Source organism: Arachis ipaensis, chromosome B4 (assembly GCF_059453495.1).
Source record: "Arachis ipaensis isolate K30076 ecotype BB chromosome B4, ASM5945349v1, whole genome shotgun sequence".
In the NCBI taxonomy this organism is placed as follows: Eukaryota; Viridiplantae; Streptophyta; class Magnoliopsida; order Fabales; family Fabaceae; genus Arachis; species Arachis ipaensis.
Window position 1 is genome coordinate 48,048,801 of NC_142439.1, and position 8,751 is coordinate 48,057,551.

Here is an 8,751-nt window from a genome sequence, read left to right on the forward strand (position 1 = left end):
CAAAAAACACAGATTAGAGGCTATAAAGTGGGGGAATGCATCCATTCATAAGGAGGCTCTCATATTCACAATTTTAGGAGTAGATGTAGTTTTTAGAGAGAGAGGTTCTCTCCTCTCTCTTAGGATTATTATTTAGGATTTCTCTTAGTTTTAGGAGTGCCTCTGAATCCCAGGTTCAATGTTTCTTTAATTCATATTTCTCTTTTACTTTCAGATACTCTAATGCTTTTATTTGTATTTGACTTATGTTGCCCAATTGGCTTATGAACTTTTACATGTTAGATTTTACTACTTGGAATGTATTTTATCTGAGGTATTCCAGATATTTGTGATTTTAATTTAGCTTTCTACATTCTTGGCTTTGGTTAAGAAATTAATAACTCAGGAGTTATCCAACTTAACAGCATAATTGTTAATTGTTATCTTTGCTAATTGAACTGAGCTTCAATAATCCCGATCTTTTCTTAGGAATTAACTAGGATTTGAAGATCAAACTAATTAGTCACTTGACCTTCCTCTGCTTTAAGTAAGAGTTAACTAAGTGAAATTAAGATTCAATTTTCATTTTCATTGATAAGGATAACTTGGTCTGGACTTCCAATTTCCTATACCTTGCCAAGAGATTTTATTATTATTGTTTTATTTTACTTGTCATATAACATATTCCCACCTTACTTCCAAAACCCCAATTTACAATCTTCATAACCAATAATAAGAACATACTTCCTTGCAATTCCTTGAGAAGACGACCCGAGGTTTGAATACTCGGTTATCAATTTAAAAGGGGTTTGTTACTTGTGACAACGAAAACGTTTGTACGAAGGGATTTTTGTCGGTTTAGAGACTATATCTACAACGCGACTGTTTTTATGACATTTTTTACTGGCAAAAATCCTAACGTCACTAACTTATGACTATACCATAAACTCATGAACTTATTCCATAGTATGAACTCTACTCTGGTCTCTTAAAAACACTCATTCTCTTTTCATTTGATTCAAAGGGACAGGCATACAAGTAAGTAAGGAGATGATGTAGTAACATAAAGACTAGCAAACATAGACCTTTTCAACAAAAACTTAAAAGACAGAAAAAAAAATTTAAACTAACATGGAAGCAAGTTCTATTTCATACAAGATCTTCCTTATTTAGAGCATAGAGAAAGATGGACCAAAGAAGGAACTCCACCGCCTTTTACTCATGTGGTTGCCCATGCTCTCCTGCTTGCTTGTCCTCCTGGTGTTTTTCTTGATTGCTTGTGCTCCCACTTCCCTTGCCTTTTCCAAGCAGCTTTTTCCAGAAACCACCATCTTCCATCTTCTTCTTGAGTATTTCCTTCTGCTGTTTCACCTTCTTCTCTTCTTGTTCTACAAAATCTTTTTGGACCTCATCATATGTAGGGATGGCATAGTGTACATGATGCATATTACTGGACATGTAGTTCAACTTGGCTTGAGTGTTGACGTTGAACTCCTCCCTATGTAGTTGCCGCCCTTCATTAAGTACAGTGAACTCATTGAATGCTTTTATCTGGGCTATTTGTCACTGATTGAGTTCCTGCAAATGCTTATCTTGACGTTCTTGCCTCTCAGTAACTTGGTGGATGGTTTGAGTGGGTTGGGAGTATTGTTCCTGTTGCTGCTCCATTTGTTATTTCTGCCACTCTTCTTGTTGGCTCATCCGGTTTAGTATTTGCTCTTGTCCTTCCATATGTCTCATCCCCAAATCTTCAATAGCTCTTAGAAGGTGATTCATATTCAAGTCGGCTGGCTAATGATGCTCTCCTTATTGATATTCTTCCGGATGAGACTCCTCTTGGTGAGCTCCTTCTTTTGCTTTTAGTTTCCCTATTTGTGGCCTTCTTTGTTGCTGAGCAGGTGTAGTATAGGCCATACGCTGGGTTGTCATTAGCCTCCCAGGGTTCACCCAGTCTGGATTGCTATCCTCAAAGACCACCTTGGCCTTTGTGCACAATCAGAGAATGGTGCTGGGGTACCAAAGCCTGGCACCTGATTCAAGCTTCTCAGCTGAATCTTGAATTCCCTCAGCTTTAAGTTCATGCACATTGATTTCTCCACCTTGTACTAGGTAATGTACCATAGTTGCTCGATTAATATTTACCTCTAAATTATTTGCAGCTGGGAGAATAGACTTCCTCACGAGTTCAAACCACCCCTTGGCTTCTGGGCTAAGGTCTCCCCTCTTGATGAACCGGGGTCTCCCATCTCCATACCTCTCCCAGTCAGCTGCTATAACACAGATGTTAGTCACGATCTCAGTAAGCTCATCATTGTCTTGGCTTTTACTTATCCTTTCATGATAGCTGGGCTCATCAAAATGTGGTGATTTCAAGTGAAGAGTTCTTATTATAGCATTTGGGCTGAAGTCCACCTCCTTTCCTCTTACATAGCTTTTGAAGGTTGGGGCCCTGGTTTTGTCTTCTCTGACCACATTTGCGTAGAACTCTTTGATGAGGTTTGCATTGATCTTTCCCTCTGGAATGGTGAGCATTTGCCACCCTCCTTCTTCAATCTTCTCCCGAATCTATGGGCAGTCGTCTTCATTGATTTGGAAGGTTAACTCGGGCAGTATCTTTTTGAGCTTTATCCGCTCAAATTCTCGTTCATGGAAGGCAGTCTTGAATCTCTTCTCGTCGAAAGGAATGTTCTCCATTGGTTCCTTCCTCTTCTGCCTTTTGGAGCTTGATGATGCCATGAATGAAGTTAATGCGAAAAGGGTGTAGTGAAGGGAAGAAATGTGAGATTTAGAGAGTGGGAAGTTGAAGAACTAGTTGCTGGAAAGTGAAGTGCAAGGGATATGAATTTCGAATATAGAGATGGTGCAGATTGGATCCACTTATATAGAGAAGTGATGAAGAGATGAAAGGTGTGGATTGATGGGGTTGGTGTATGATGAACGGATGGGATTTTGTATGGAGTAAGCACGAGGATTACCAACTTTATGATGGAGTTGGTTCAGTTTCCAAGTTTGTTCTTCCTCCAATGTTGCATGGCAACCATTCCCAATGCATTCTCCCTTGAGGCACGTGTGTAGTACCCTCTTCATGAAGTGGCCGAACCTTTCTCATTAAATTGTCCAATCAATCTCCTTCAATGCTCCTTTCCTTTCCCTATAAAGATCAAATAAGAAAAGTAAGAAATATCACAAAAAAAATCAATTTAAATTTTTACGGCTAGAATAATAAAGAGAAGAAAAGATTTTGTTTATTCATGAAATCCAACTAATTAACTAACTGTGTATCCTTATATGCGCATTGGTGGCACCATGAAAAGTTCTGTTCAAAGCTCCAAGACTAGAATGCTCTCTGTTGCATTCATGCTATCTTGGCACACTTTGAACACCAAACTTGTTCTTCACTATATACTGCAATATAAGGACTTCACCAAGTTTGGGTTGGAATTCATGAATATTGACTTATTCACTAGTAAAAGCTAATAAAACATGGGTTACCTCCCATGAAGCGCTTCTTTAGCGTCACTAGCTTGACGTTTCTCCTTCATCAGGGAGGTTGATAATGCTTCAAGTCCTCCCCTCTTGCCTTGGACTTATATCCATTGGTTGTATCAATGATCTCTACATGTTCCAAGGAGAGAACTCTGTTGATAGTGAAGACCTTAGGTAGCTGAGATGGTACAGTGGGGAGATTAGGGGGGATATCTGGGAAGTAAGCTGAGATCACTTTATCTCCTGGAGAGAAGTCTTCCGTAGGGATCTTCTTGTTCCTCCACCCCCTTGGTACCTTCTTCTTTGTCCCTTTTGATGCCGCCTTGCTCTTGGCGACTTCTTCTTCTAAGGGAATTTTGTTGTTGTCTTCACATGCCTCTGGTGGTTTAGGTTCCTCCAGCTTCTCCTTGAGCTGTGACAATTGCTGTTTGCCTTGTTCATCATTTAGTGGGGTTCTCAGATGTGTTGGTTGTGCTTCAGTGCTTGTTTCCTGTGTCAGCATCTCATTATGATCATTGCTTGGTTCTTTGTTTTCTTGGTCTGCTTCTTGTGAGAGTTTGAAGACATTAAAGCTGAGTCGTTCATCATGGATCCTCAATATTAGCTCCCCTCGCTCCACATCTATGAGTGCACTGGCTATAGCTAGGAATGGTCTTCCCAATATGATTGGGTGAGTGTGACTCTCTTCCATGTCCAAGATGACAAAGTCTGTGGGAAGAAAGTATTTCCCCACCTTTAACAACACATTTTCCACCACCCCTCTTGCTTGTTTTTGAGTTTTGTCAGCCAGCCTGATGACTACATCTGTGGGTAATATCTCATTGATCTGCAGCCTCTTCACCAGGGACAAGGGCATTAAGTTGATGCTTGCTCCCAAATCATAGAGTGCTCTATCAAACATTGTTTCCCCTATGGCACAGGGGACATGAAAACTCCCTGGATCTTTTCTTTTCGTAGGCAACTGTGGTTGAATGAGGGCACTGCACTCCTTGTTCATCACTATAGTTTGGCCTCCCTTGAGTGAGCTTTTCCTGGGAAGAAGCTCCTTCATATACTTGATGTATGCAGGCATTTGTTGGATAGTCTTGATGAACGGTATGTTCACATGCAAAGATGCAAACAAGTCAAGAAATCTTGAGTATATTCTCTTCTCCACAGCACCATTGAGCAGTTGGGGAAATGGTGCATAGAGTCTCAGCAGCTCCTGTTTTGAAATTTCTGGTTCTTGGTAATCTTTTTCCCCCTCCTCTACTGAGGTATCTTCAGGTTGTTCTGACAGCTTGCTTGGCTTGTCCTCAGTCTCCTTATCACTTATAGTGACCATCTTGCAATCTTCCCATCTTACTTTCTTTGTTTCACCTCTCGGATTCTTCTCTGTGTCACTTGGGAATCCATCTGTGGGTTTGGGAATTTGCTCAGAGAGATACCCCACTTGAGATTCCAACCTCTTGATTGTGTCTCCCTGGTTCTTGAAACTGGCTCGCACTTCCTCCTTGAACACCTTGTTGTCTTGAATCTCCTTGCTTATGCCTTCAAGTAGATTCTCAATCCTTGAGATTCTTTCATTAAATGATGATAGGTCAGGCTGAGGAGGGTTATTCTGGCCTTGATATGAATGTGGAGAGGTGTTGTTATGGGGGTGTTGATATGGTCTAGATGTGAAGTGTTGGGTGGCTGCATTGTTTGGATTCGGGCGTCTTTGATCAAGGCTTTGGTCTTGTTGATTTCCCCACCCAAAGTTTGGGTGATTCCTCCATCCAGGGTTGTAGGTCTTGGAGTATGGATCATGGTTTTTCCTAGGTGAATTTCCAATGTAGTTGGCTTGCTCCTGACTATCCTCTGCTTCTTTATTCACTCCTTCTTGGGTTGTTGATGAAGTGGAGATTGCTGCTACTTAGTTCCTCTCCATCTTCTTGGTGAGGTCAGGCAGCTGCTGGGTAATGAGCTTGTTTTGGGCCAGCAGAGCATCTACATTGTTTAGCTCCATTACTCCTCTTGTGTTCCCTCTTTCGGAAGCATAGAAGTAGTCGTTCTCTGATACTGTTTCAATGACATCTATGGCCTCCTCAATGGTCTTCTTCTTGTTCAAAGATCCTCCGGATGAATGGTCTACGGCCTTCTTTGACTCATAAGAGAGCCTTTCATAGAAAATGTGCATCTGCACCCATTCATTGAACATATCGGGTGGGCACCTCTTTGTTAGGTCTTTAAACCTCTCCCATGCTTCATATAGAGTCTCACCATCTTGTTGCCTCAAAGTTTAGACCTCAGCTCTCAGCCTATTGATTCGTTGAGGAGGGTAAAATCTTGCTAAGAATTTGTTCACCACATCTTCCCAAGTTGTCATGCTCTCCCTTGGGAAAGACTCCAGCCACTTGGCTGCCTTATCCTTGAGTGAGAATGGAAATAAGAGCAGTCTATAGGCGTCAGGATGAACACCATTAGACTTCACTGTGTCACATGTTCTTAGGAAGGTGGTTAGATGTTGATTGGGGTCCTCTTGGACACTTCCTCCGAACGAACAGTTGTTCTGAACAAGGGTGATGAGCTGTGGTTTTAGTTCAAAATTGTTGGCATGGATGGTTGGATTTTGAATGCTACTTCCACAGTTTCCTGGGTTTGGATTGATGTAAGAGCCTAAAACTCTTCTATCCTCCCCAGCATGATTTGCTCAACCTCTTCCGCCATGGTTGTGAGCCTCTTCTTCGTGATGGTTTTCCATGTTTTCTTCCATGTTTGGTTCAAAGTATTCCTCAAAGTGTTCCTCCTCTTCTTCAGTACCAACTACACATTTTTCTCTTGCCTCCCTCCTTAGTCTAAGGAAGGTTCTCTCAGGTTCAGAATCAAAGGAAGTTGAAGCCCCGCTTCTTCTCCTTGTCATACAACCAACAAGTACAAGCAAAGAGAATAGGTGCAGAAAGTATATCTGTCAGAATTACTGTTAGTGTGAGTGATGCAATATATCAAACAGTTAGTGGGTTAGTGAGATGAATGGTAAATAACAAAGGAAAAGTAGGGGAGAGGGAAGAATTTAACTAAAACACGAAGTAAATGACTCAAACAGAAAATTAAATCAAACAAAAATAAAATGCTCAATCTAGTTATCCTCTAATCTAATCATTGTTGATGCACAATCAATCCCCAGCAACAGCGCCATAAACTTGATGCATGGAAAACTTGTCTCTTAACAAATTTCCTTCGGCAAGTGTACCGAATTTGTCGTCAAGTAAAAATTCACAATAGAGTGAGGTCGAATCCCACAAGGATTGATTGATCAAGCAACTTTAATTAGAGGAATGTTCTAGTTGAGAGAATCCAGGATTTGAGTTTAGAATTGCAGGAAATAAAATAGCGGGAAGGTAAATGACGGAAAAAGTAAATGCTAGAATTAAAGAACTGAAAGTAAATTACTGAAGTAAATTGCAGAATTGTAAATGGGAATGGGGGAATTGCTCATAAGAGTAAATAACAGAAATTAAAGAGAATGGGTAAGATCAGAAATTGGGAGTTCATTGGGCTTAGGAGATGTTGCATTCTCCGGATCAATTTTATTTTCATCTCTTCCTCAATCAATGCACTCATTGATCTCCTTGGCAATCTTAAGTGATTGAATTACAATTTCTTGTAATTCAATCTCTCAAATCTTGATCAATAGCCAATTCCTTGGTCAATTGCTCATGAGAAGAGATGAAGTATGGTCACTAATTATACCACATGCATTTCCCAAATCAAGTGTTGAGAAGATTATAGTCACATATCCATCCAAACCCAATTTGGTCCAGCATGAGAAAGCATTTCTAGCTTGATCTCTTCATTCCTCTTTCAAGGTTCAGAAAAGATCCAAGTATGAATAGCTTCTTTTGCAAGATAACTACCCAATGGGATGAAGATCGAAAGCTTTCAAGTAAAATCAAGAGAAAAGATAGAAGAAGAATAATGAAAACTAGTATTGATCCATCAAATTACAACAGAGCTCCCTAACCCAATGAAAGGGGTTTAGTTGTTCATAGCTCTGGAAAATGAAAACAAAGATGGAGAATACATGAGGAAAACTAGAAGTGCCGAGAAAGTAAATACAGAGAGTAATTCTATGCCCAGAGGCTCCCTATATTTTCCAACTCCCTTAATTAATTCAAAGCTGCTCCTATATATACTACTCTTCTACTCTTCTAGTTGGTTCTTCAAGTCTTGGGTTTGGGCCTTTGGATCTTGAGTTTGAAGCAGTTATCTTCTTCATTGGGCTTGGCTTTACTTAGAGAGAGAAAGTGTGAAGTGGGTAGAGACTTTTGCTCAGGACGTTAGTGGTGTTAACGTTCAGTAAAAATATGGGTTCGAGAACGTTAGTGACATTCAACTTTTTCACTAATGTTCCTTACCCAAGTAAGAGCCACGTTAACCTCAACGTTAGTGGCACAAACGTTGCCACTAACGTTGCCTCTTTGTCCTTCGCGCACGTTGTTGGGACTCAATTTTCCCAATAACATTGAGAAGCCTCCCCCTTCCCTACGTTAGAGTCCACGTTAACTTAGTTAACGTGTCTCTTTTAACGTAGGCTTGCCAACCTTCGAGAACATTAGTGACACTTAACATTGTCACTAACGTTCTAATGTGCCCCTTAGCTCCCACGTTAGAGTCCACATTAGCTAGGTTAACGTGGCTTCTAACGTGGCCATGCTAGCCATCTCCAACGTTAGTGACAAAGTTGAGTGTCACTAACGTTGGCTCAACATTCACTTATCCACGTTAGCTTCCACGTTAACTAAGTTAACATGGGAGTTAACGTGGCTCATGGTGGCATGTGTGGGCTCCTTCCAACGTTAGTGACAATGTTGGGTGTCACTAACGTTGGCGTCACCTCCCTTCTTCACGTTAACTTCCACGTTAACTAAGTTAACGTGGGAACGTGGGAGTTAACGTGGCTCATTGGGGCTTGTATGGGTTCCTTCCAACGTTAGTGACAATGTTTAGTGTCACTAACATTGTCGACCACCTTGTTTCCTCACGTTAGCTTCCACGTTAACTAGGTTAACGTGGGAGTTAACGTGGCCTAGTGTGACTTGACCAACGTTAGTGATAATGTTGAATATCACTAACGTTGGCTTCCCCCCTTTCTTCTTAATGTTAGAGGCCACGTTAACTAAGTTAACGTGGTGACTAACGTGGCCACTCATGAGCTTGGTCCAACGTTAGTGATAATGTTAAGTGTCACTAACGTTGGCTCCATTTCCTTTCTTCCACGTTAGAGTTCACGTTAACTTAGTTAACGTGACTCTTAACGTGGGCAAT

General features: G+C 40.9%; 1 non-coding gene across 1 annotated transcript; it reads left to right on the top strand.

Moving 5' to 3' along the window:
• The first annotated feature begins 5,639 nt into the window (after positions 1-5,639).
• Positions 5,640-5,746, top strand: LOC148567465 (small nucleolar RNA R71). Its single transcript, XR_015881489.1, has one exon. It is a non-coding gene; the product is annotated as a small nucleolar RNA R71 (small nucleolar RNA).
• The last annotated feature ends 3,005 nt before the right edge of the window (positions 5,747-8,751 follow it).